This window comes from Balaenoptera borealis (genome assembly GCF_965194805.1).
Source record: "Balaenoptera borealis genome assembly, chromosome: 13".
NCBI classification, from domain to species: domain Eukaryota; kingdom Metazoa; phylum Chordata; class Mammalia; order Artiodactyla; family Balaenopteridae; genus Balaenoptera; species Balaenoptera borealis.
In genome coordinates this window covers 32495140-32501139 of record NC_138870.1, presented here as the reverse complement: position 1 = coordinate 32501139, position 6000 = coordinate 32495140, and positions in this window count along the sequence as shown.

Below are 6000 nucleotides of genomic sequence, written 5' to 3'. Positions count from 1 at the left end.
AGAGAAAATTGGCCTTAATTAATGTATAGTATCAATAGCATTATCTTTGTATGGGAGGGATTTAAAGCACATTCATTCATTTCTTATTTATTCATTCATTTATTGATTCATCATTTATTAAATACCCATAAAACATCAGGCTTTTAGTCACTGGGAAGTCAAAGTTAAATGCTTAATAGTCATTGTCCTTAAGGAACTCACAGTCTGAAAGATAAGCATGCAATGTTTTAGTTATATCTAAATTTAAAAGTAGGGAAAACGATATCTATAGTTTCCAGTGTAAAGATCTGGTTGGGATTGAAGAAGTATCATGATCCAGAGCACAGGCTGCAGCTAAGTAATATGTTGTAGCGCCTGTTGGGTGTCCTGGATAACCGGAGAATCTGGAATTGTATATTGGAATTGCGTTTGGGAAGCACTCACCACATGTGCTTACAGAGCTAGCACTTAACATAGATACATCATAGATATGTCATTGAACTAAATGCTTCAAAGTAAGAACAATTATGCCTGGACTTCATGAAGTCTACATCTAAATCAGCTGGTCATTGGAGACCTAAGGAAGAGGAGAAGGGATCTATTTGATGTTTGGCAAATGAGTGTGAAGCAAAGCTGATATAAGACCTTTTAAGACAGGTTTTCGGAACGGGTTTGGTCCAGTTGGTTTATTCCAGAAGCCACCTACCTGGGTCAAGAAGAAGAGCTACAAAAAACAGAGAGTTAAGAGGCAATTACCTTAGATAAGCAGGTAATCTTCCTCAAGTTTCTCAGTAGTTTCTCTGGAGAAGCTGTACCATCTTGTTTGAAAACACGGTGTGTGGGCTTTCCTGGTGGCACAGTGGTTAAGAATCCTCCTGCCAATGCAGGGGACATGGGTTCCATCCCTGGTCCAGGAAGATCCTACATGCTGCGGAACAACTAAGCCTGTGCGCCACAACTACTGAGCCTGCACACTAGAGCCCGTGAGCCACAACTACTGAGCCCACGGGTCACAGCTACTGAAGCCCGCGTGCCTAGAACCCATGCTCTGCAACAAGAGAAGCCACTGCAATGAGAAGCCTGTGTACTGCAACGAAGAGTAACCCCCACTTGCCACAACTAGAGAAAGCCCACCTGCAGCAACGAAGACCCAAAGCAGCCAAAAATAAATAAATTTAAAAAATTTTTTTTATTTTAAATTTTAAAATTAAAAAAAGAAAGAAAACAGTGTGCAATGGTTAGTCAATACTGGAAAGGATGACAATGACAAATCAAAGGAAAATACAAGAAAATGCAACAGTTGAAATTGCATTGCAAATTTATGAAAAGAAACAGATTACCCAGGGGAGTAATTTTTTCTGCCAACAAAACCCAGACACTGAAGGAAAAAAAATCTGGCATCAGTGAAGCTTGTGAATAAGAACAGCACAAAATTGAATTTTTTAAAATTTCAATTAAATCCTATGCTTCTCTTTGGCAGTGATCCCACCCCGAGTTTTGTGATGACCCAGGTGTCTCCAACTATATTAAAAGATGTCATAAAATTTTGTAAACAAAATTAGTTTACTAAGATAAATAGTTAGGAAATATGCTCGACTGGAACTCTAAATCTTATTCTAGTTAGCCAGTAACTAGTGTGAATTTGAGCAAATGAATTCTCTCACCCACAATTTCTTCACTTTTGAGTTAGGGAATCTGACTGGTTTATAAAGTACTATTTAACAGTATAATTTTGTCCTTTTGCACATCTTGGGCCCCATATGTGTGTGGGGATGGAGGAGGGTGCGGAGTAGTACTAGTGATTTGGAAATTAGTGTTTTCTACCTCTTCAAAACTGGGAATTCATTATTACATGCTAAAGAAACTCACACTTTCTTTGGGAAGAATGAGGATGAAAAATTGTCTTGTGGTTGGGAAGACCCACAGAATACTCAACAGAGCACAAGGAGAGGAAATAGTAACGCCAGAATCTTGAGTCTGGCAATGAAGACAGGGAATGGGCAAAGAAACAAATAATAAGGGATTTTCCTGCGTATTTTATTATTTACTGAGAACTTCTGTTATTTTTTTATCTGTCACATTAATAACTGGCTCAAGAAAGTGCCAGATTGTTCCCTTCCTGGAATCTTGTAATCCCTGAAGTCATGGCCCTACTTTAGCCTTGGCAGAGTAGAAGGTAACATAGCCCTGGTTTTACTTGTTTTACAGCTAAACAAACCCTCTGTTTTCCCCTGCTCAGTTCTTAATAGGGAAGAACAATTGTGTTTTTTGTGTGTTTTGTTTTTAATTTGAAGGAATCATTCTGAGCTGTAGGTAACACCCCTTCCAGGCATGTAGAGTCAAGTGTTTTGGCCAATCAACACTTCAATGGATAGGGGAAGGTGGCTTTTGGGTCAGGTATTAACCATGGAGAGACATACAGATATTTTACCTACTGGATTTTAAAAGAATTACTTGTGATGAAATACTTAAACATGAGACATTGTGACAAGAAGAGTACAAATGTTTAGACTGCCACCACTTGAAGTAGTTGCTGACAACACAACCAAGGTGTGCCATTTGTACCACACCGGTCCTATATTGCTGATTATTTATGGTAATTATACAGGAGGTAAGCACACAGAGCAAGCTGGAAAAAATAAAGAGAGATTATGAGAGTTAAGGGGAGGGGAGAAGAGGAGAGGAGAGAGGAAGTGGTAGTGAATAAAAAGGGTGAGGTATATGTTCTGGTTCTGAAACCTTAATGTCTATTAACCATGCAGTAGATACAAAGATCTCTGAAACATTAAAACTGCTAAAAATCTTGTTTTAAGTTTTTATTCCTAACTGTTGTTTTTACAAGGCTCCCCATTAAGTCTACATTAGAACTGTAAAGGAACTGTTTCCTAATTTAAAGCAAAATAAACTAAGTTGACATTTCCCTTATCTGAATCTTGTGCTTATCAGACACACTGGTGTATGTCATAAAATCATTAGCTGATATTTAGGCATTTTTATTCTTCTTCTGCTATGCCGCTGAGTAGTTTTTTCCATCAGCATCTAACATTTAAAAAACATACATTTCAAAAAAGTTTATTGTTTAAAGGATTTCAAAACTTTTTATTCACAGTACTGTGATTTTTTTTTATAGCACTCAAACCAACAGAAAGACATAATTTATTTAAAAATGACATACAATTTATCTCAATAATGCATCAACTTCATTGCCAGGAGTTTTATAAAAAAGGGATGTTCAGGAAAAAAAACAGGTAACTTGATCAACAGATTATATTTTGTAAAATATGTAACAACTAACTGTGTCTGATTAATTTTATGCGATAATGAAAATTGACTTATTCTGTGGCATTTAAATTTTTAGAAAAGTTGAAACTCAAAATACGTATCTGCAAATTATGTTTTTGCTACTATACAGTACTTTGATTTTTTAAAAAAATTAGACTGGGGAATATTTTATATTCTGCTTTTTTATGACTTGTATTGGTATCTAGACTTTAGCTTTAGTGTTTATTTGGGAAATGTATTAAATTGTACAAGCTTCAGTTTTCTCAGCAATAAAATGGGATTTGAATACTTCCTTAAGATTGTTGAAAGGATTAAATGAAATAATGTAGACAAATCATCTAGCACAAACTCTGACAGTTGGTAATAAATTAAGGAATGTATATTGTTGGCCTGATAAACACAGTTAATTCTGCAAAATATTTATTACATAGATATCAAATGGTCCAAACGATAATTTATAGATATGAATTTAGAGATCTTGAGAGTTTCATTGTTCAAAATTCTGCGTCTATTCACATAATTTATTCCTTGTGGTTAAGAAAGGTTTCCCGGTACACCCATGTTATAAGCTAAGATCTATAGGACGAGTAGGAGCTAGGCAGCTTTGGGAGGGAGAGAGAGAATAAACAAAGTGGGGATAGGGATTGGGTCAGGTAGAGGAAGAAAACATAAGCAAGATGCAGAGGCTTGCAAACTTGGATGCACGTTGTAATCATCTGGGAAGCTTTAAAAATGTATTGATCCCTGGGTCCCTCCCCCAGAGGTTCTGATTTACTTGGCCTGGGATGACCAGGGTGATAGGATTTTTTAAAGTTCTCCAGGTGAGTTTTCTAATGTGCAGTCAAGGCTCAGAATCATTGCTCTAGAGGCAAGAAATCAGGGAGCTAAAAGAAAATAGAGAAAAAGGGTAATAAGGAAGGAAGATAGAGGCTAAGATGGAAGAAGCTGGCAATCGTGGAATGCCTAGCTGACTGAGCAATGCTATCCTGTGTCAAGCTATGCTAAGGACTCCAGGTTTTATTCTGAAGAGAAAATAGTTGCAAGAAAAATTTTGTTGTCACTTGCTGCGGGGTTGAGAACTGATTGTAGGGAGCATGACTGGAAGCAAGAGAGAAATTAGATGAGTTAGAGATTGCAGTTGTCCAGACTAGAGAATATGGTAGCCTAAACTAGGGCAGTACCAATGGACTGGAGAAAAGTGGAGTGATTTGAGAGGCCGTAAAGGAAGAACTGACAGGAGTTCGTGACTGATTGGAAAGTAGAGTGAGGAAGGAGTTGTCTGGAGATGCTATTAATTGAGGTAAGCCAGAACAAGTAGAAGTCTGTGAAAAGAAGGCTAATTCAGTGTTGGAAATGCTGATTTGAAGTATCCATTGTATGTCTAGATGAAGGTATTGGTAAGCAGCTGGACATGCAGGTTGGGAGCTAGACAAAACAAGTGGGGGAGGGTGTATTGGATACAGAAAGCAAGGATCTATGACTCAGGTCTCATACAGGCTTCCTTTCCCTCCTCTCATTGCTGCTCCACAGGGCTGGCCTACTCTGAACCTGAATTTCAGGACCTGTCACACAAATAATCTTTTAATTTAGCACATGATATCAGTAAAACACTGAAGTAAAGGGGAAAAATTAGGGGAGGACAACTTATTACAGAGAAATACTTTGTCACAACTCTTTCTATGGAGATGGTAAGACACTGGATAAACACCAGAAAGACAAAATCAAGACATAGGCTCTGCATCCCACCTCAGGTATTGGTTGTTGGCAGCCACATTATTTTCTATGTGATCCTGACCCCTTAGTCAAACCTCATTGGACAAAGTGTAGCACCTGACTCCAGCTAGACCAGCCCAATACTCTTCGAGGAATTTTACCTGAGAGACATAATAATCACACAGCTCTAGAAGGAATGTCAAAGGATTCCAGCTGCAGAGTTGCCTTGTTTCCTCTATTCTCCCTGATGGTTGTTTGACTTTACCTTGAATTTTGCATGAGATAGTCCCAGTATAATGTCCATAAATTCTTGTTTAAAACTGTAAATATGTTATATGTCAAACTACACAATGCAGCCATTACAAAACGAGGAATTCATCTAATTTACTCTTTAATAATGTCTTGGAATGTTGTTCATTAAATGAAAAAAACCATTGGAAGAGCAATATAAATGGTATCATCTCGTGAAGAAAAAATTACCCATGAAGTATACATAAAATTTGTGACTATCCAAAGCCAAATTTTTTTCTTTTTATTGAAGTATAGTTGACCTGCCATATTATCTTAATTTTAGGTATACAGCAAAGTGATTTGACATTAAAACACATTACATAATTATGACCATAATAAGTCTAGTGACCATCTATTACCATAAAAACTTATTAATCCCTGTGACATTATAACTGGAAGTTTGTACCTCTTAATTCCTTTCACCCATTTCTCCCAAACCCCTAACACCCTTCCCTCTGGCAATCACCAGTTTGTTCTCTGTCTCCATGAGTATGTTTCTGTTTCAGTTTTTTTTGTTTGTTTTGTTTTCTATGTTCCACAAATAAGGGGAATGATATGGTATTTGTCTTTGTCCGATTAATTTAACTTGGCATAATACCCTCTAGGTCCATCCATGTTGCTGAAAATGACAAGATATCAAAATTTTATGGCTGAGTAATATTCCATTGTGTATATATATATATATATATATATACCACATCTTCTTTATCCATTCATGTATCAATAGACACTTAA